Raw genomic sequence first — 22,870 nt, 5'->3', positions numbered from 1 at the left:
TTCTTTTACACACCAGTTAACTAGTTGTCAACTCTTCCCTTAACCAAAATTATCAAGAGAAGCAAACTTCCATGAATTCAACATTGCATTGTGCATTCTTAAAAAAAAATAAAAAATAAAAATTATAATTTTTTTTGGTATGCAAAGACATGTATGTTTTAACTGACAAATTGAGATCGCATACCAATTTTCTAGGATCAAAAACCTTTAGGTATGTGTTGCACCCTTATAACATAAGAGCAAAGCAGAAATTTGAGAAGAAGGACGAAACCATTACCATTATAAATGTTATTGCACATTCCAGTTCAATCTAGTTTTATATTGCTATTTACACAGCAATCAGCTCCCAGATAACTCCAATTAACCTCATGCCTATTTTTTAATGGAGAATAGCAGCAAACCTGCTTGGGCTCCTGGCAAAAGGGCCTTAGTGCAAGGGCAGGCAGTCTGGCATAGCAAACTAATAAAACCTGGATTACCTGTAACCTGCAAACTGCACTGCTGGTAGAGCAGCAACTTTTGGCCATTGCATTACAAAGTCTCATTTTAGAAGGAACTCTGCTTGGGTTTTGTAATCAAATAAACCTCGAATTATTTTAATGGCGTGTATTCGGGTTTAATAATGCTATTTAAAACCTATATATTAAGTTGTGTAACTTCTACCTTCAGACCAGGCAATTTCATTACTTTTCCCTATAAAAAGTGGCTTTAATAACTAAGCTTTTAAATTGTTTTCCCTATAATAAATAAATGACGTTAAAAGGCACTTGTCAGCACTGAAGATTTGGATCCAGTCCCAGGGTAGACATTAAGGACATAGATTAGATCAAGCCAACAAAACACTTTAAGCAAAGGTTTTCCCTTTTAGCTGTAGCAATTTTTAAATGAGATACAGTAATATGATTTTAGTGCCAGGTGAATGAGGTCAGACAAAGAAGAAATGACGTCAGCAATAACAGGCAAATTTGTTCCAATTTCATGTCTACAAATTAGCGCAAGCTTTCCTTCAGAAATGATTTATGTCTCTCTCAGCATAGAAGAAACCAAAAGCAAGACACTTCACAGCATCAAACTCATGAGAACAGAGCTGCAATACAACAATGTTTGCTATCATTTCTTACAGGCACATTAAGAAGGAGGATGATAGCATCTCTTCTCCAGCTAAAAAGAAAATTTAATGATAAAAGCAATGGTTTAGGTTATGAAACCAATCCTCTCAATCTCAGGACAGTAAAGTTGCCTTCCTTATTTCTCTTCCTTCAATTTAAATGAATGTCCTTTTAGCAGCACATTTCTGGCTCATAAATTTCCAATGTCACATGCTACCATGGCACAGACCCAAGAGATTGTGCAGCTACTAAAGACATCAATCCCCAGCAGAGTAAGAAAGGAGTTCAGGTCAGGTAACCAAAACCAATGCAAAACCGTAGGTGCTAGCTGGGTCCAGCTCCCAGGCCAGCAGGCTCAAGCTTGTGTGGGGAAAAAGGATGAAAGTGCAAGAGAGGTGAGCATACATCTACTGTGACACAGGTGCTGTGCCCACCTTGCTGAGGAACATCAACAGCCAGGACCTGATCACACCACAGTCTGAAATGCCGATTGCAGAATGGTTTATGTTGAAAAAGACCTCCAAGACCATTGAGTCCAACTGTTAACCTACTGCTGCCATATCCGGTGCTAAACTACATCCTTAAGTTCCACATCTACACACCTTAAAATACCTCTGGTCTAAATTAAGCATCTTAGCACTCTTAATCTAATTAATTGAGGTATTAGTGTATTCTCTCTCATGTATTAGTGTATTCTCTCTCTCAAAATACCCAACACAACATCAATTAGCTGATGTCAACTGTCTGCTCTTATTATTTACTTCCACAGTACTGTGTATTTGTTACCTCTACCTTAAAAAAGAACAGGTGGATGACAAATTATTTTATTCCATAATTTTACTTGGAGATACCAAGTCTAAAATAGTTAAATTATCTTAATAGTCAAATGCTTTTTCCTCCTCCTCCTCCTCCTCCCAACCCTTGTATTTATAGTTTTCTTTTTCTTTCAGGTTAAATAGGTTAGGAATAATTACATCATCTTCATGACCTGCACTACTTCAAACCATGAATTATTTCTGCTCTTTTCCATTCCATCTCTGTGTTAGCATTTTTACTAACAGTGCAACATAAATGATCAGAAAGCTCCAAACCCAATTTTCATGTATTGGAACCACCTTCATAACCTCATGTTCTCAAGACTTTGCTTTCCTTTTCAATTCCTGTCACAAACTCTGCAACAGCTCTCCAAGTACAGCAGAGCATCTCTCTTCTAGATTACCCTCAGTTTTGCCATTTTGCAGTGCAGAGGGACTATCTGGAATTTGCTTTGTTCCTTTAAGTCTCTTCTCAGCTCAGCTGAGGGACCTGGTGGATGCAGCAACACACAGGACTCACAAGCTTCCCCTGGTGCCGCCACCACGTTGCCTGCTGCCGAGCATCATGACTAAATCCAGACTTTTTGAAGTTCTTCCTCCTCTCTAGAGCTTTACCACATACTATCTTAGACCCAACCAGGAAGTACTGGTGCAGTTGCGCCATGAGGCCATATTGGGGGGAAAGGACAACTACTTTGGGACCTTCTCTCCCCTGCTGGCAGCAAACCATCTCCCTTAGTCATGAGACACTACCACTGTGATCCCAACAGTGTTGGACATGACAAGCAGAGCTTCTCAGCTCACCTCTCACACATTCCAAGCAACGGTGTCAGTGAAGTGTCCCATCCTGTTACCTGATGGGTGACAACAAAAGCCACCTGTAGGACCTTTGAGGTCACTTTGACCTCAGATCAGAGTGCAGTGCAGGTTACTATGCAAAGGGCATTTGTGTGTGGTACAGTGTTTGAACTGATGGCAGACAAAAAAAAATACTGCCTTGCCCTTTTGGTCTGCAGCCTTACAAATACATTTTAAAGGTACAGCAGCAGTTTAGATTTGGTCCAAGTTTCATTATGTTTTAAGTGACAAAAGGATTTAAGGAAAACACAGGTATTTCCAACTTTTGTTTAGAAACTGAAATATAACCACAGCTTCTCCATAGATAACTAATAAACACAAAACCCACAAAACATGTAGAGATCTACTGGATTACCATAAGACCCAGAAGCCTCAAGTGACACAAACATCTTTGCTTTCATTGTCCGTCGCTTCTAGAATAAGTGTGAAATTAAGTAACATGAAAGTAAAATGAAACTGAATTTAACAATGAGGTATTTTATATTTTTAAAAAACTCAACGAGATAACAAAATGTTGGTTTGTTTTTTACTTTTCCTACAGAAGACGGCATTTAATAGTAAAAGAAATCCAGATGTCTACTCCAATGCCATCATCTCATGTGAGGTTGAGAGACCAAGTTTACATCTACGGGGGAAGTTTAGAGGTTGCCAAGTAGACCAAGTTTACATCTACGGGGGAAGTTTAGAGGTTGCCAAGTACACCAGTGTCTCAAAAGCTTAAACAAAAAAAAAAAAAAAAAAAAAAAAAAAAAAAAAAAAAACAAAAAAACAAAACCAAACAAAAAAAAACCAAAAAAAAAAAAAAAAAAAAAACAAAAAACAAAAAAAAAGGCAACAAAAGAAAAAACAACAACAAACAATGAGCTGTCAAGAAAGTGAGTGTATGTATACACACGTAAGCCCCCCCCACAACTTCTGGCTGCCTTCCTCAGCCAAATGAAGCCAGCACAGCCCGACACTGGGAGGCTCCAGGGTTTGGCAGTGGTGCCCCATGCCCAGGGGGTTTCATCACCCACATCCCCCTTCCATGGCTGTCCTCTTCAGCTCCTAATCCTTTCCCCAACACTGCAGACACATGGCAGCCTGGCACTCCACCACAACAGCTCCCCATTTTCACATGTCCAAGGTACCATCTCGCCACTCCCTCCTGGCACCAGATGTTTCCCATTAACTTTGTCTGCACTCAGCTCACAAGTGTCAAGTGGAAAGCCCAGACCCCAAATATTTTACAGATGAAACAACAACAGCCTCTTTGCCAATGACTCAGGCCTGGATCCCAGCCCCGCTCCACACTGCTCAGGCAACTGGTGGAAAATAAGCCAAGAGCTGTCTGGGGATTTGCGTGGGGGATCTCCTCCACCTCTCAAGGGCAGGCAGCTCTGCAGCCCGCAATGTGAGCAATACGAGGGCAACACTCACAACCCCACCTTGTCTAAGCTTGTTTGAGTGGCCCCAAATGTCCCTTTAAGGAGTGGGGAAAATCACAACGGCACAAAACCTCACTGTACTAATAATTAATCAGTTGTCAGACAGCCCAGGTTTTCCTCTCTGCAGGTTTGCTGTTGTGCCCTCTTGACCAAAATTCTGAGTTCCTGCTTCTTCAGTATGGAGTGTAGTAAGTAAATCTGCATTCAGTCTTAAGTATTTAAAAACTTTCTCAAGCTGTTCCAGTTTCAAAAGAAAAAAAATCTTATTGGTGCTTCTTGTCTCTGTTTCACAGCTCTTATTATCAGGGCACTGGAGACATGATAGATTTCAGGGCACTGGAGACATGATAGATTAACTATCAAATACTATTCTATTTTAGTTAAAAATAGTTCAGAATGCAATATCATTTTTAATTAAAAAGAAAAGTAGTATTTGAGAGAGGGTTAAATATTACGAAAATTGAAATACTGAGAAAACTATAAAAATAGAGGTTGGAATCCCACATGCTTCTTTATAGAAGCATTACATATTGGAAGATATTCTGTTGATTGGATATTAGTACCCCATGCACATTTCAAAATTCATTACTTTGTAAAAGAACCCCACAATTAGTTTTCTAATTTTGATTTTATAGATGAGCAGGCTGGTTTCCAACATGCTGCATCAATCACTGCCATGCTGGTTCAATTTCTTTTTATCCATGTGCTATTTCATAGAAGAATTATTTTAGCTCTATGTGCACATGTAAAACACATGCAGTGCTTCAGGTTCCATTGCCATACTGGCTGTACTGGAAAAAGTCACATTCTAGACAATCATCAGCAAAAGCAATGACTATCACAATTCCTCCTCTGCGTCCTTCTTCCACTCTGCAAGGGCGTTTAAGAAAAGGAACTGGAGTCTAATCTTTAAATTAAACACTAGATGGAGCCCACTTCCCAAGACTGAAAAATGAAAGCTCTCCCTGCAGCAAACTCTTACAGCCTATTGCGATATCTGGTAATGCATAAACATGACAGGACTCAAACAGCTGCAGTGACTGTCCTTAATGCAAAAATACATACTGTCCAGCAATTATATCTATGCATAAAGGGACAGTCTTCAGTACCAGGCAACAGCAAAGGAATTTTTATTCCTCTACAGATATAATAGTTTGGTGTAAAATACTTGAAATAAATTAGGTGCACATGAACTCCTGTAATATCATATGACAAACATAATGCTGGGCTGAGAGAACTATGGCCAGGTCTCACATCTCTTTATTTTGACAATAAACTGTACTGATTTCAACTGCATGAAAATTTTCCACATGTAAATTAAAATTAAATAGGAAGAATCCTTTTTCAGTTGGTTTGAATTAGCTCTAGCAAGAAGGCTCATTTGTGACAGTTGATAAAATGCCTCCTCTCTCAAATGAAACATACCACACATTCAACGAGAGATAAGCGAGCTTTGGTGTTAAAAATAGGACTCAACAACACCAAACCTCAGCACAGCTATCCTGGTGAGAACGAAAAAGAAGAAAAAAGAGCCAAGTTGCCAAGATCTAAACTGAGCAGCCTCATGGATACCGGATAAACCCCCTTATCTCCGGCTCCACCACAAACAACTGCCAGTTCTGCAGTATTTTGGCCCCACTCTGGACTGGCCTCACAATGCAAAGGGCAGGCAGAAATTGCAGGCAGACAACCCTTGGCCCTTCCTTAGCTTATTGAAGGACACGCTCACAGGAACAGCTGGAAGCCAAGCAGACAATAAAGTTGTGCAAAGCCTCAGACCCGATTGCCAGCAGTGCAATTCTGCTGACAGCCGAGCTATCACTGATTGCTTTAGCCTTTACTCAGTCCAGGCCACTGCCTTCACCTCATTCTTTTCCTAACAAACCTATGGTAATAGCTTCATCGAGGTTAAGATAAGCACAAAGGCAGTTATCTTTACCACTGAAAGCTACCTTTTGCTCACAGTGATCCATCCTGTTCAAACAAAATTAACCACAGTAACCCTGCTTGCCTTAAGGCATTTTATAAACTGGCTGGGAGGAGAGACAAAGGGAAGTTATGACCTACCACCAACATAGATCCTAATGGCTATTTCCAGAAGGGAAAATACAGTATCTGTGATGATCAGTGGAAGTTTTCTTTTTCCCTAAAAGGCCCTACTCACTCCTTATTTCTGTGAAAAGCCTACATAGAACAATTCCTTGGTCCCACATCCCTGTGGATGAAAGATGGTCTTTGGGTTCTTGCAGGTTACTGCTGGGATGTTCTAAAAGCAAGCAAAGCTCTTCAAACGTGAGACCTGCTGCTAAGAGATGGTGGCTTGTACTCACCGTCACGCTGACAAGTGGCCGCTCGACCCCAGGAAAAGCACGCCCAGGACGATGATCACATCTGTTTGTCAGAGCTGGGGCTTGTGAGCAAACATACTGCAGCCATAAAAGCAACGGGCTTTGCAGCTGTAGCAAGCACACAGCCTGCTCAAACACTGATACTTCAGTCTGTGAACATCCTCGTTCAGTCCAAGTACATTTGCCTCCCAGTATATCTAAACTGGACACATATCTGGTCCTAGATGGGAAGATTGATTTTTGTCTTGGTTTTGTTTGTTTATTTTTTTAACAGTGGGTAAGCACCTAATAGCAAGCACCAAGAATTTCCTTTACAAGCAAATCAGAAAATAATTAGCAATTGTTTCACTCTTGACCTAAAACCATCTGGGAGAACGCACCCATGTACTCCACAAGCTTCTGGTTCAATAAAACAGGGACTTTATTAGCAGGAAGAATATCTCACCAACCACACAAATTAAATGTCAGCAAAAGGAGGAGACAATCGAAGTACCAGCCACAGTTGTAGGTTTGACTAAATAGCAATGTTTAACTACTTCCTTATCACAATCTTCCTATACAACTATAATTTAGGAACCTTTGCCACTGTAATTGTCCCTGCTTCATTTTCTTTACGGCTATGCTTTTATGTGTCAGACTAAATACTTGTTCATCAGCACTATTATCCATGCAACAGCTGAAAATAACCAGCTAGGGGAAAAACACAGAGAAGAACAAATATAAAGGCTTTGCCTATGTATAAAAAAATTAAAAGAAAAGGCAAATTACCCAGTGTAGTATTTCATGCTGTAGGGAAAGTGGACACAAAGCCACTACAGTTACACAAGTGTAACTCTGGAAACACTGTGAAGACACACGGAGCACAGTGGCTACAGACAAGGTAAAGTTAAGCCTGAAATCTAAATCTTTCAGTTTCTCACAGCAACAATCCTGATGGCTTTCAGTCTCAGAACATGAAAGCGATGAAACTCTGGCCTAGCTGGGTGCTCACCCACTGACTGCATCCCATCACAGCTGGGGCATGACTGGCAAGAATGACAGTTCACTAAGTATGTGGGTGGAAGCAGATGGAATAGTGGTTTGAAAAGTGCAAAAATAAGCAAAAACATTTAAAATCCCATTTGGAGTTACTAACTGTTGCTTTCCACATTCACCTGTGCTGCCTCCAAACACAAAGGAGTAGTTAATCTGCAAGTTAAAATAATGCCATTCCAGGAGAAAAAAAATCAAGCAAAAAAACCAAAAGCAGACATTTTATGTTTTCTTTCAAGTGTTTGCCAGACTAACTCCAATGTTGCAGGCTATCTTCCTGAAAACACAGAGGAAAACACACTTGGAGGGTTGTGTAAACCATTGGCAGCGCTTTGGTCCTCCAAAGGTGCTGTGGTCATCTCTGACACATCCACACTCCTCTTTATAGGTTCACTTATTTCAACCTGCAAGGTTATGCCAGTACCTTGACCACTTTTCTCTCCCTCTACAGAAGCACTGTTCGGCTTCACATAACCACCCATAAGCACCTACATCACTCTGGGGATCTGGCTCATGTTCAGTCTGATCAACCCACAGATTTTTATCTGCCTCCTACTTGCACTCCCACACAATTTTTGAAGGAATGCAAATAGCCATATATCAATCTCTAAAAAAAGAAACAAAACAAACCAACCGACTAAACAAAAAAATCCCTGAAAGACTGGAAGTCTTCTGCATGAAGAACTTTCTCCCAAAATCTCTTCCCACAAAGTAAGTGGTATGTTAACCAATATAAACAAGAGTCAACTGATTATTTCCAAAATTTTAGAGATTTGTTATACAGCTACCATTGGCAGAAAACAAAGACCATAGAGCTTCTTCAGAAGCAGCAAGTGTCAGGTTTTAATTGCTTTGCTCAATTAAAAACCAAAAGCAACAAACCTTCACAGACAGGCCCAGACAGCACTCCAGATGCTACATCCCTTTTCATCTTACAGCAGCCACCACCAGCTTGCTGTCATCACAACATCCTCCAAGACCATGCCACTTGAGTCTTCCAATTTTACTCTTTTTCCCAGCATAAAGATCCCTCTAAATTAAAGTGTTTTTTTCAATAGATCACAAATTAGGTCAGGCTAAGAGGAGGCTCACAAGGTCCAGGCTTCTGCTCCAAGTAGGGCCAGCTGTGAGATCCAGCTCAGGGCTTTGTTCAGTCAGGTCCTGAAAACTCCCAACAATGGAGACTGCGCAGCCTCCCCAGGCAACCTGTGTCCCTGTGTCCCAGCCGTCTGTCCTCAGAGTGAAAACACTTTACCCTTGTAACCAGTGTGAACTTCTCTCATTTCAAGTGGTATCCACTGTCTCTTGGCCTTCCACTACTGAGAAGTGCTAACAATGATGTCACTCTTTCACTGAAAAGAAAGCACTCCTTATATTTTAGCTCTGCTATTTATCTGTTTATGCAAAGTACACTTTGCTCTGTGATTTAGATTGCTGTTTCAGATTTTAACTTTGCTAACAGCATTTGCCAAAAATTCAAATATAACCAAATCAGAGTGAAAGTGAAAAACAAATCTAAGAATAAAACTTGGGTGGAAAGCTCACCCATGTGATCACATCAAACTTTCCCTGATGTGCCATGGTGATGGCAGCACTTCAGCACTCATTACTGCATTTCCAGATATCAAAGAAGCATCTCTTTATATAGGTGCAACATGAGAGCCAATTATTCCTGCAGATTACAAAATAGGCCAAAAAAGCAGCATACATGCTGGAGCAAAGCTATGAGGAACGCAGTCTGCTAGTTCTCAGACTCAAAGAGTTTTGAGCAGTGTGTCCATCACAGTAAATATGCATTGCTTCCTGGCCCCAGAAGCTATTGCTCCTCAAGGCTCTTTAGCACATCAGAGGACAGCAATCTGAATCAGCAGTTGCCTTACAGACCTTACTGCTACTCAGTCACCAAATTACAGTGTACCAGTCATGCAGAAGGCTTCTTAACTGCACTCTTAAGACATGAACCTGAGGAGTAAAAGACACAACCAGAACTAAGAGCGAAGGTAAATGCAGCAGTGCAACAAATGTTCATCCTGCCTAAAAGGTCACACGATATGTGATTAATGCCATTATCCTCCAGGACTCTGGAAATTGCCCTGAGACAAGAGCTTCCCAGCATAAGCTATGGATCAATAAAAAGGATTAAGCAACAATACTTCAGAAATGCTTAAAAGTAAACTATCAGGCTTTATCTCAAATTTTCTCTAAATCTGTCCCTGATAAGAAATTCCTAAGTTTGATGTCCATCTCTTGGTCTCAGGCTCTTTGCACCAGGGCAAGAACGCAGGTGACGCAGACTGTGCACAGTCAAGAGACTGAAAAAGAAGGAGGAGAAGGAGAGAGAGCCAATGTCAACCTTCCCCCCTCCCCCCCGAAGGGGTGTGTACCAGCTAAACTCAGCCACAATCTGTCAGCAAGTAGCCAGTGCCAGCCCTACGCTCACTCCCACGCCTCACTCAGGACAGGGCCATCACCACACCAGGAGCACTCGCCTCACCCAGGGATAGGACACACAGCCAACCCCACTCCCAAATCACATTCGTCTTGTCCCTCAAAATTAAGGCTGTGCATAAGCGAGGTTGTCACCACACAACTGAGAGGTGAAGCAAGTTGTTTTCCCTAATTAAACCTCTTAGTAGTAACGAGTCACTCCTGCTAGGTCTAAATAGCTCAGAGATAAATCCTAAGGCTGCTAAGCTGCCAACCTCCCCTCAGTGCTCAGAGGCAGCTTTTTCACTCCTACAGACAATGCTGGGTAAATATTACCACCTCCAGCCATGCTCCTGGAGCAGATCTCCAGGTTGATATTTTCAAAGCAAATGTTTTCCCTGCAGCTGTCCAGTCACCTTTATTGAAAGCCTAAACTACCAAAACCACCTCCTCAGGGAGAAACAGCAGATGACTCCAGAAGAATATTCTGCAGGTCTGGCATCTGCACACAAGAAAAGAGTGTGACCCTGACAGAGCTTTGCGCTTTTTTGATTTTAAAAAAAGAAACCTCACCAGAGACTACTTGGGATGGAAGACCTTTTCATGGAAAATTCTTCTACAATATTTAATACAAACACATCATCAACACATCATCTCTTAAAAGTTCACATCCCAGGCAACACCGGTATTAGGAAGAGTAAGGAGAACAACACAGTGCTTTTCTAAAAAGCCATCCAATGAATCTTCTGTCTGAACTGTTCGCAGAAACAACTGAATAAGCCAGAAATGAAAAATTAAAATGTTCTAAGCTGTTGCTTCACAGCATGTCTTACAGAAAAGTAATTTAAAAGTTATTACAAAGACAATAACACTCAATCTCATAACATGACACTATTTCAAATTAATCCAGAGCATGTTAATTCCTTCACCTTTACCAGTGATAAAACAGAATACAGGGGAAAAAACCCCACTCCATCAAAAATAATTTGAAATTTAGAAAGCTTTGCCTGTTGCACTGACAAAACCAACCCTTCAAAAACAGCCTTAGCTTTCATCAAGCACAACTTCCAATACATAACATCCTTCCTCTTTCTCCCAAGCAAGTAGAAGTAAGTGAAACTCATTTTGCAGACTCACCAAAATTATCCATATTCCAGGAGGCAGCCATTCATCCAGTTTGTGAAGTCCGTGGTTTCAGCACAGTCATAGCCATCAGCAGGAAAATGAAGAGAAAAAGAAGAAAAAAAACCTCTTGAGATTCAATGAACAAATACAACACTACTGCTTTCTGTTAAGTCTGCATTACAAGACAGTTTCAGGTAACTCATTAAATGGACTGAACATAATCAACCCTCCACTCTCCAATTTACTCTAGAAAGAAATAAAAGACCCCACAATATCAATGTTAATAAAAGAATAATAATTCCAGTCTAATAAATATCTGTCAAGGCTGACCTCAGAAGGAACATTTTGTGAGGGGGGAAAATGTTTTTGAGAAAAGAAAACCTTCTACTGTACTTCCCCCATCAAGTAGTGACAGGTGTGCAATATCACAAATATAAAAAGGTATATTATTTTCTCTTATACTGCTGACATCCTTGATGAGGAGATGTAACATTTGGCAAGGAAGTAAGGCAAAGCCACCACAGCGACTGCTCAGTTTCAGAATCCTCAGTCAAGGATGGGGGATTGGTAATTTATTCTTTGCAATTAAGGGGGCCTGCAGCCTACCCCACAGCTGAGTATCTATGTACTAATACACATCTGCAAACCATCAAGAACACCCAAGCTGAAACTACTTTTTTTTTCAATTTGGACTTTGAACAGTGTCTGAGTGACCAAACTCAGTGTGTGTCACTTCTCTCCTACTAATAAAAACCCAAGAAAGAATTTTACAGCTTTCCCAGGCTCAGCATTGATTTCTTTTGGCAACTGTTCCAAAACAGTCGACCAATTTAGTGTTTGGGGTTTGTTGTTTTTTGGGTTTTTTTTGCTTTTCTCTTTGGTTTTTTTTTGGTTTTTTTTAATTATTAATCCTTTGGAGACTAAATGCTTCAAAGAGATCAGTACAAAATGCCAATTGCTATGGGTTAACCTAAACAAACTGCATGTGTGTATGTAAGGGCAGACAAAGGCATGCTCTTCTTTTGACTAGAGAAATCAATTGCACATGGAAGTTCAGGAAGCACACAAGGTCCCGAGCACAGACAAGCAGGCAAGGAGAGTGCTGAAGCCTGTGGTGGAAGGAAAGGAGGCAGTGAAGGAAATGCTGTCATCATCTCCCAGCAGTTCTGTGACCATCAGATTGATCACCAGGCCAAGGCTGACAAGATGTCAAAAAGTCAAAGGCCATTGCAAAGTCCCTTCCAACAGATTGGGATATATCTTCTCAGTTCACATGTTTCAACCATCCAAATTCTCCAAACCAACTGTTCTCAGGAACAGCCATCCTCACAACTCAGCGCTCTGGGTCCCAGTAAAGGGACTTTCATTTTCACCTCCATACATCTCAAGGCAACTCAGGAGGGCAGTGAGCCACCAGCACAGCCCCTGATGTGGTTTCTATTTGATCTCTGCAGAAACTATGCCAAATGAAGGCAAATTTATCTGCTGCTGTCAAAAAAAAAAAAAAAAAAAAAAAAGAAACTGGCAAAAGCAACTAATTTGCAGCTCCCCCCACTCAGTGGATAATGGCTGATGAGTTACCTCCTCCTCAGCCTTCACGGCCCATTAATAAGACAGCACGAAGGGCTGCAGAAAAAGGAAGATGATTGCTCACATATTTACCACTTTGCTAGCAAACAACTATTTTTTTGTTGTTGTTGTTGTTGCTGCTTTTGTAGGAGTGCTTTTACAGTAGGAGCCATTCCAGCCCCTTCATGTGAAGAATATTGGAGAGGAAAGGGAAAAGAGATTGCAAAAGATTTGCCTTCATTTCTGATTTCTCTTGTCAGTCTTGTGTACCCCAGTCCTTCCCCAGAGCTGCAACCATGCCCCATTACTGTTAGTGTGACTGTAGTTACAGATTGCCCTCAAGATATTACCTGTCTTTTACCTCTGCAAGGTAAGCTGAAATTACTGGGAGAACATTTTCATTGGAGCAGACAGGAATCCAAGGTACTCCCAAGGACTGTAAAGGCCATTGAGTCACCTGACTGGACATGGGACTTCATATTAAGGAAAGTGAGATTTTGATGGTGGCATGGAGCAAGCTTAACATTAACAAATTTATCAGGATATGAGAGGTCACTTGAAAGCAGATGTTGAGTAGGTGGGAGTGGCGGGAAACATGGTGTGCAAAAACACGAGGAAGGAACGAAACAAAAATGTATGGATGACTCAGAGCTGGCAGAATTCGTGCAGGAGAGCTGCTGAACTGGTTTATTTAGAATGGGGAGGGGACAGGAGAGCAGCATGCCCATTGACAATAGTGCAGATACACTTCTGAGTGAAAACAAGAGGTGGTTGTTGCAATTTGACACGTTATAAGGGGCAGAGTTTCATTATCAGCTCAGAAGGTTTGGGGGGGGGAAAAAGGTCACAATATGCCATAATGGGATGGATGAATGAGATGTAAATTGCCTTGAGAATTGCAGCAGCATCCACTGCCTACAGCACATGCCAGTTGCTTGGGTCAGGGGGAGGAGAGATACATAAGAGCAAGACCACAGGGACATTCTGCATTTCCCCTGTCCCTCTTCACATACTATTTTTGCATGACACTGGTTATGAAACTGAAAACGTTGGTTCAGCTTCAGGCAGCAATTTTAGGGTCAATTGCTTCTTCACCAGACACTGAAATCACAATTTGTCAAGCATCAAATTAACTGTGAACGTTTTAGGGGACAGTGAGCTTGAGCTATGAGTTATTATTGGGTCCCCTTCCTCAAAAGCCTATCTTGTAATCCCTCTTGATATGGCAGGTGCTTTTTTTTTTTGCTAGAATCACACTTTAGGATGAACTCTGTAATTACACTACTTGCTTTTTGCTCCATCAACTCATTCCTGACTGTTATGCACTCTTGAAAGTACAGATCTCAAGTGGTGGAATACACTTTCAAAACCATGTGAAGCGTTTTATCAATTTATCACAAGAGCACATCAATATAGGTTTTCCAGCTGAAAGCATTTAAAAGTTTCCTGAAAACTTTCATAGTTCAGCTTGGACCCACTCCTAATCCACAGACAGGGTAAAAGACTCATCTGGCACCAGCACACCACAAAATAAGTAAGCAATAAAGCCTTGATGAGGTTAGCTGTCCAACAAAGCCCCGGTACCCAGGGTTGCTCATCTTTCCCTAATACTGTCAGTACAACACAGGAAAACTACAAGCCTTGGTGCTGCAACTGATATCACTCAGTATTCAGCTGAATCAAACTGGTGTTTAAACATCATTCCAGCCAATGCCCCAGCAGGCTAGGAGATATGGAAGCAAGTGGAAATTGGAAAGTCATTGCTGGGAATGATGTCAGATTTGGATTTATTGCGTCACCTTCAGTAGCAATTCTGGGTCAGAATCAAACTTTTATATTTTACTCTTCTATGCAAATATGAGAGAGTGAATATGAAAAATGTATTCTTTAAAATGGAAAAAAAAATCCATCAATATTCTGCAAGTCCTATAGGTCTGCAGTTAATTTAAATGAGAAGTGATATTTCGTATCCCGGTGGGATGCTCGTAAATCTTTTGGACATATGTGAGTTAAGATGAAGAAAAATATTAAATCAGCAGTGCTGTGAAGATTCTACATTTAAGTGATACATTACAAAGTTGAGTTTGGTTTGTTGGGCCTCCCTTTCAGTTCTACCTTGCCAGCCGGGTATCTGACCACTGAGGTTCTTGTGAAAGCTTTCCACACCACAAGCCATGCGCTATGCAGCTGAAAATTCCCACTTGCCTTCAGTAAAACAAAGGCAGTATTAAATGTCAGCAGCATCAAAATTTCCCCTTTACCCCTGAAATACAAAGCCCAAGTGCTGTTTGAGTGTCACCAAATACAAGCTGTGCTAAGTCCTCAGAAAGTGAGGAACTCCAGGTCTGTCTTAGCAAGGTTTCATAGTTTCACCCAAGAACACGTCTGCGGAAAAGCTGTACACCTGCAGGCAAACAAAGACATACATAAACATGGCATATGTATGTAAACACAAATGCATCATGCATATGTATAAACGATGTATAATCGATATAAAGTGGCTCATCACCCAGCAGGTGGCACTCATACCCTGAGCTCCCGAGGCAGGAGCGCGGTGGGAGGCTGGGACTCCTCGCTGCTCTACAGGAGGCACCATCTCACTGAGAGGTAAAACCACCATGGGCACAAGAGCACTCACCACCCTTTTGCAAGGCCTGATGTGTCAAGACCAGCATCTGGGCCAAAATCTCATTTAGTTTACTGGCCAGGCACCCCCTCCATTAATTCCCCCGGCAGCTGCAAGGCTCCCCCTTGACTGCTGCTGATTCTCGAGTGCTCTTGCAGCCTTTCCAGAGGAGCAGAATTTTGGGGACTGAAAGAGTCCTGGAATATTTTCCATATAGAAGCTTCACATTATGACATCAAGAACAATACAACTAAATGTAAAGCTTCCTTCAGACTTCATCACTTCTTTTCTCCATTTGACACACCCAACTAGCTTTCAATTAGTCCCACTAATAATTTGGGCTTTTGAAGATCTTATGAATGAGCAAATCAGAACTGGCAGAGGAAATGCTGTTTTCCTTTGATTAAAATTAAAGACTTGTTTTCACCCTAGACTTAAGTATCACTATCATATGTACATTCTTAATACACCTCCTTCTAAAGCTGAGTGGTGCTTCAACTTCAGCTGAGTGGGTTTGTTTTTAAAAAAATATTTTCCTTTCCAATTCAATATTCCACCCATCTCCCTGCCTTCTTAAAAAAAAAGCAACAAAAAATTCCAATAAAATCCGTTTAGAAGCATCAATTTGAAAACATCAGCTCTTTGTGGAGCAGTGCTGTTCCCTGTTAAGAGAATGCTTCGTGTCAGATTGAAAGATACCTTTCCAAGGTCATTTCATGTTCCAATGGGTTTGTTATGAAGTTGTGGAATGGCAGATAAGGTTGCATGAGATAGTAAAGTGCCTTCCTAAGCTAGTTCTGGGCAGTAATGTGCAACCAATATTTGAGCAAGGGACTTCAAGAAACTTCATATGCTGAAATAAATGCTGCTGCAGGAAGGACAGAAGTAGTACTGAGATAGTGATAATCTGTTTCCCAATTTTAAAAAAAGGCCATTTTCTTGACAAGTTTGCACAAACTGCACATGTTTGTAGCACTTGGCAAAGGTTGGGTGCTTCTAGGAACATTAGGGGGTATCTCTTCAGCAAGTTAAAATACCCAACCCTGTGTAATAATGAAGATTTGATGCTAAAAACTGCTCAATTCAGAATCAATAGTGATGCTTTCAAATTGCAAGAACAAGGATACAAGAGTAGCTACCTACTAAGTACCAGGCCAATAATTCACAAGGTTAAAAAAGGAGGGGGAAAAAATAAAAGGTGCATATCTAAGAACAGTTCTTTGAAAGTCTTGTAGTTACAAGTGTGAGGAATGATGATCCGGTATTTTTAGACTGCTTCTAACAGATCCCAAAAATGGAGGAAACCATAAAACAGTATCCTCTTAGCAAGCTTTTAATACTGCCTGAGCCTATCCCAAACTCTGAAAGAAGGTAAGCATCTGGCAGCACACTGAATTGCGTGCCACCATTTCAGCCATCATACTAGGGACTAAATCCTTCCCTGGAAGTAACAGAGGAACAAACATGCAAACTCCAGAGAGAAGCGGGGGAAAAGATCCTCCTCACAAATGGTTAGCTACCTCTTAACGAGGTTTAAAGCTTGATGAAGGATCACCCGTTTGGAATACAAAAATACAAGTATTTGGCATCGAAACAGCCCTAAGAAAAGGGTAGGGGGAGCCTGAGGGGGTGTTTTTTCAAGTGCCAAATGAGCATTTTGGGGGTCCAACAGCCTGACAGGAAAAAGATTAGAAAAATGGCCACCCAGCACCGAACTATGCACAAAATGCAGAGTTTCGGCGCTTCCAGTTCTGCATTGCACCCTGCGCTCCCAGCCCCCTGCATTCCCACAGGCTCCCAAACGCCCCCGGCTCCTCCACGCCGCTGTCCACTGCCAGGGAGCAGAGGGGGGGGCTACGGTCCCTCGGCGCTATCCGCAGTCACCCCGGGGCTCCATTACTACTACATTTCCCTGCTAGTATCACTTTTCTAATGAATTGCTGTTACTACAGAAATGTAAATGTCACCAGCTGAGTAGTTCGGGGTTTTTTTAAACATCCAAAAAGGTAGGGGAAAGGGGGGAGGGGAGGTGGGGAACACCTCATTAATATCCACTATTAAACATATTTAACGCTAAAGCAGCGCCGACCCCGCCGTCCGCAAAACCTTGCGGCTTCATCACGACTAGCCCCAAGCCCCAAAAAGGGGTTTCAGCGCCTCATCAGCACCGACTGGGCTTACCAGCGGATGCTCCCCCGGCCGCGCTCCGGCTTGCGCAGCGCAGCCCCTCCGCGCCCCCGCAGCCCACCCCCGCCGCGCACCGCGCGTAACTTTGCGGGCGCCGCCGCGTCCCAGCGGCCAGGCTGATCTTCCGCGGGAGATGCTGCGCTCCGCGGAGGGCAGAAGGGCGGGAAGGGCGGCTGAGGGACAGGGTCCGGCAGGAGCCATACCCCGCCTGCGGCACTCCCGCACCGCCTGGCGCCGCGCATCCCGCGCCGCACCGCGGGCAGCAAGTCCGCCCCGCCACCGGAGCGGGGGCAAACCCTGCCCGGGGACCCCCCAAACGACCCACGGCGAGGACGCGTGCGGGCACGGGACTGCCAAAAGGAGAAACGCGCAGAGGAGAATGGAAACAGGCGAAGAGACGCCCCCGCGCCGCAGCCCCGCCGCCCCAGCGCTCCCTCCCCGCGCAGCGGCGCGGAGCGATGCGCAGCGGCAGCGCGCCCGCGGGGGCAGCGCACGCCCCTCGGCCCTCCCCGCTGACCTCAAGCCAAGGACAGCTCGGCGGTCCCGCTGCGCATCGCCACCCGCGGGCCCCGCTGCGCGCAGCCAGGCCAGGGCGGCAGCAAGGGCGGCCGGGGAAGCGAGGGGAGCGGGGGCTCCTCACCTGAGCCTGTCCCGGGAGGTGCTCTCCGCCGCCGCTGCCGCACGGACGCGGCTCCTGCCTCTCTCCACAAAGAAGGCTGGTCCGGACAACCCCGGCCCGGCGAAGTTACGCGCCGTCGCGGAGCCGGGCTCCCACCTGCAGCGCCCGTCAGACTCCGGCAGCCGGCACGGCTCGGCACGGCACGGCACGGCTCGGCCCGCCCCCCTCCTCCCCATTGGAGCCGCCGCCGCTCCGCCTCCGCCCGCCCGCCCGGAGCGCCCGCGGGGGCAGCGGTGGGCAGCGCGCTGCGGGACCCTCCTGCCCGCCGGGCTGGCCGCCGGGGCAGGTGAGGAGTCGTGCGAGACACCAGCTTCTCTTTCCACCCCACCACGGTCCCTGGTTTGGCTTGGGTTTTTTTTTTTGTTTGTTTGTTTGTTTGTTTGTTTTTTCTTTTCCGGGGGAAGAAGGAAAGTACTAAAAGCGGGTCCGTGAGGTTACTCTGTGCCGATGTTTCGTGCTTTAGGCTTACGCGGGGCTCGTTGCCGCAGCAGGCGCTGAGAGGCTTTGATGCAGGCACTGCCGCCCGGTCCGAACCATCTGAACATGGTTATTAATGCCCTGAGCAGGCAGCGGCAGCTCAGGCAGGATGTTACAGGGTGAGTAGTCCGTGACAGATCCAGGGAAACCGCAAACTTCTGTGCAACAACTATGGGATAGGGCCAGTTGGGCTTCCCGAGCAATGCTGCCCGCAAAAAAAAACCCGAGCCCTTTTCAGTTTGTTTTTCTATTTGAATTATAGGTAGCCGTAGCCCCTTCACAAGTGCACTCCAGACAGATAGAGGGACAGCATTTGGGAGCTGTGGGACAGAAACAAGAACCCAGCTGCACTGGCAGGAGTTAGAAAAAGCAGTTTCCAAATAGTGGAAATTCCCCCTTAGATTTGGGAGCAACCACCCTGAAATTTTGGGGAAGTGAGGTTGCAGTTCCTGGGAACACAGCTGTCTGAAGATAGGAAATTTTCAGCTACATTTGGAGGTGATGGGAATACCCATACAGTAGTGAGAATTCCCTGGACCAGAGCATACAGAGGAAGAACCAGAACCACTCTCAGCTGACTTGTCTTTGGCAAAATGGTAATGAGGTGTCCCTCCAGACAAGCGGAAGACTGTTCCCAGACCAGGAGCTTTGGGTGTCATGCCTAAGTCATTAACACCAAGATTATACCTGACCCTGCCAAGGTTTGTAAATCACGCCGAGGCTGACTTATCCCCCGTGGGAGGCAGCCAGAATTGCTGCATTTAGAAAGCCTGCTGGCAGCGCAGAGCCCAGCAAATCCCTCTGCTCGGCAGCAGGGAAGGCAGCCTCCCTTCCCGGAGGAGGGAAGCGGCAGGGCAGGGAGGGCTGTGTCCCGAAGGCCACAGTGCAAGGCGTTGGTAGGAAGGGCTGTGGCGTCCCTCGGCTTCCAGCCAGCAACCCCTGCTGGCACCTCTGCCTGAAGTTTGCCCACAGTGCAAATAATTGCTGAGATCCATCACTCTTAGTCTGAAGAGTTCAAAGGATACCTGTGGGGGAGATCTCCTTGGGAGGCGGGGCGCAGTGTGCCAGCTACCAGTGGCAAAGGTTGAAGTTCCAATGGGGAAAGTTTTGTTCAGCGCACGAGATAATTTTCTCTGATAAGTTATGCTTAGGTCGGCTCAGAGAGAACATCCTGCTATTGAAGGGAGTTGTGTGGCAAGCAAATTTCCCAGGCATTTGTGGGTTTTTGGTTTTGTTTTTGTTTTAAACTACGGATCTATGTACAGCTATTGACTTTTACAGCTTTGCAAATTGATATGCAAGAGGTGCACAGGACGAGGTGAGTGAGTTGGGACACAACCCTGGCCGATGCATCAGCAGGAATCCAGTGATGTCAGCAGAGACACGGCTCCAGCTGGGAACGGTGAGGCCAGGCTGCCCAGCAGGAGCAGGGCTGCCAGGCAAGCAGTGAAGCTGTGACCAGGAAAATGGCATTGCCATGCCCCACGGATTCCCAGTGGTTATTGTGGAATGGACTGACAGTGCACCTCACACTAAAAGGGGTTTCTTGTCTTTGCTAAGGTCGAGGTGGGCTCTAGGAAGGAGCCACATGTGTAGAACAAGTGCGTGCTAGGTGACAAAGTGAGTGCTAGGTTTGGGAAGGCTCCTAGGCAAAGCTGGTGCTTTGCCAAGGCGGCAGCAGGTACCTGGGGCTTTAGGGAAACTGGCTTCAGGTAATTCATAAGTGATCACCCAGCCCTGGGACAAAATGGCTGAAGCGTATTTTGTTCTGCTGATGTGGGAAAAGGCCACGCCGGTCCCTGTTGGAGAGGCATTAATTAAAGGAACTAATGGCGAGTTCCTAAAATATCTATCGGAGTGATCAGGATGTCTGCTGAGAGAAATCTGACTTGCTGGGCTTCAAGTTGTGCCAAGCCATTGTGTTCATCAGGAAATGAGGGTGTTCTGGGGCAGGTAAAACAGAAATAAATCACGCTGACCCTCCGCCAGTGCTTTCTGCTCCTATCTCCAAAGCCACGTTTCAGGAGGTGGCTTACATACGTTTGTTACATCGTTTCTTAATAGGATGTAACCGCTCTAAGCGGTTTTTACTTTTTTTTACTTTTTTTTTCTTTTTTTACTTTTTTTTTCTTTTTTTTTCTTTTTTTTTTTTTTTTTTTTTGCTTATATTGCAGTTAGTGCTTTTAGCACTAACTGTATGGGAATCTCCCCTTACTAAAATTACCATCCTAAGCACCCCTTTCTGAAACTCCCCTGCCAAGTATTCCCTGCAAAGTCTGCATTAGAGGAATGTTAATCTGATTTACAGTAACCTGACATGACAATTTGTGGTAATAGGTGGTAAAAAGTTGAATCCTTGCGACAGAGAGGACGTTCATCTCTGACCGTGATATGAACGCAGGATATCCCAGGGGGCTGGCTCAGGAGAGCACAGAGCCTGTGAGCACAGGGTGATGAATGAAGGGAAGAATTTGCAGCATCACTCTAAAGAGCCATTTACACCAGAGAGCATCATTATTTCCACACATTTCAGCGGTTCCTAGTGTGGGATGGCCTCATATATCCAAACTTTTATGGACCCTCTGTATTATTTGTGTGGCAGAGGTGGGTTTTTTACTTTAAATTAACCCACTTAATAATGCTTCATCTGCCACTGCTTATTAACACACTGCCAGGAGATCAAGTGGTGGGAGAGGGACTGGTGGCAACTGCTGAAGGAGGAGTCCAACATTTTCCTGAGATCTATGCTCTGAGGGTGAGGCCAGAGGTGCAGATTTGCAATTGAGTTTAGGTTCACACAAAAGTGGTAATAAATACTATAGTAACATACCATGCAGATGGTGGTGTCTTTGCAGAAAGACCTTCCTGAAAAGTCTCTGCATCCCCACCATCCCCGGCGCATCAGCTGGCAGCACTGGCTATTGGCATCCTCTGGCCCCAGGGACATACTGCGGACCTTCCACCATGGCACCAGTCCTCCCTGCTGTGCCATGGCAACATGCTCCTGAAAAGTATCCTGGTGTGACAGCTCACCTGCTTACAGCAAAATCCAAGAGCACTTGTTTAAATGCTCCGTTTCCAGTAAAGGAAACTCTATACCACAGAAGCAGCTTTGTCCCTGCCTGGTCATTTTAAACAGGGGTTTGTTAGAGGGACCAGGGCAGTGTTTGTTAAAATTTGCCTGTCCCTGAGGATTGCTTTCAAATTGGAGACCATTATTACCTGAGATTAGAGCTATCCCCAGCTTTATTTTTGTACCATCATCAACGCACGTGATGTTTAAAGACAAAAAGACAGGAAGAGGCAGCATCCCTTCCCCAGCTAATATACGGTTTGATGACTGAAAGAGATTTATTGAAATCAATGTGCACTTTACCATCGATTGCTTTGTGCAGTGAGGCCTCCTTTAAAGCTTGTCAGCTTTTCCTTGTAAAGCTGAAATGAGACTAACCTGATGTATCAACAGTGAGTAGTTTGAAGTGATACTTCTCTTTCTCTCTTTTTCTCTCTCCATGCTTCTGAGACACCACAAAATAACTTTTATTTAAACATGTATTTATCACATTTACTGAAGGTGTCCAAACTGCCTAAAAAAATAAAAACTGAATGCAAAATTCAATTTAGCATTGGAAGGGGACTTGACCAGATGATCTAACTGGTCGTTTATTGCTAGCTATGACTATAATTGCATGTCTGCATCATGCCGTTTAAAATTTTAAATTCAACCCACACCATATTTTCATTCAGTGAAAGGAATTTACTTTAGCATCATTCTTTGCCCATGTCAGGAGAGCAATTTTTCACTGATGATAAGAAAATGTCATTTTTTGTTTTAAAATTGCAAATGAAAAAGCCATTTCTATGTCTCCTGAGCTTTTATTTATTGATTTTCTCATTATTAAGTGAATAATTTCAATTAATTTTATAATAATAACAATCCATAGTGCACATCTATTGAATTGTACAGAAAAGATTTTAAATAAACTATTGTGAATTATGATCTTGTCATAATGTCATGAAATGCTGCTTTTTCAGGCTCCATTACTTGACCCCTAAAAAGAATAGCATGAAATACATTATTTGTCATTTTAAGGGGACTGACAGGCTTCTGCTATGAGGTGACCTGCACAGTGGATGAAGGGAGAGCAGTGGATATTGTTTACCCTGAAACATTTCAAGGCAAATAAGGCA

General features: G+C 43.8%; 1 protein-coding gene and 1 long non-coding RNA gene across 4 annotated transcripts in view; one reads left to right on the top strand and one right to left on the bottom strand.

The window, feature by feature from the left end:
* The window catches only part of EPB41L3 (erythrocyte membrane protein band 4.1 like 3), a 143,323-nt gene extending 124,810 nt beyond the window's left edge, over nucleotides 1-18,513 (bottom strand). Inside the window, exon 1 of one of the 2 annotated variants that reach the window (XM_038130115.1) lies at nucleotides 18,164-18,513. The gene's annotated coding sequence lies outside the window, so the exon portion shown is untranslated. Of the gene's footprint in view, nucleotides 1-11,153; nucleotides 17,488-18,163 lie in introns of those variants that run through there. The other variant, XM_038130114.1, reaches the window with a different exon arrangement.
* On the top strand, nucleotides 18,419-22,620 carry LOC119698342. 2 transcript variants are annotated; one of them, XR_005256128.1, is made up of 3 exons: nucleotides 18,419-18,488; nucleotides 18,666-18,798; nucleotides 19,961-20,772. It is a non-coding gene; the product is annotated as an uncharacterized LOC119698342 (long non-coding RNA). The 2 variants fall into 2 exon arrangements; XR_005256129.1 differs by lacking the exon at nucleotides 18,419-18,488 and adding an exon at nucleotides 21,517-22,620 and having other exon boundaries at nucleotides 18,603-18,798; nucleotides 19,961-20,081.
* The last annotated feature ends 250 nt before the right edge of the window (nucleotides 22,621-22,870 follow it).

The sequence above is a fragment of the Motacilla alba genome, chromosome 2 (assembly GCF_015832195.1).
Source record: "Motacilla alba alba isolate MOTALB_02 chromosome 2, Motacilla_alba_V1.0_pri, whole genome shotgun sequence".
Taxonomy (NCBI): domain Eukaryota; kingdom Metazoa; phylum Chordata; class Aves; order Passeriformes; family Motacillidae; genus Motacilla; species Motacilla alba.
Note: the sequence above shows the minus strand (reverse complement) of the source record. Positions and strands in the feature narration are given on the sequence as shown.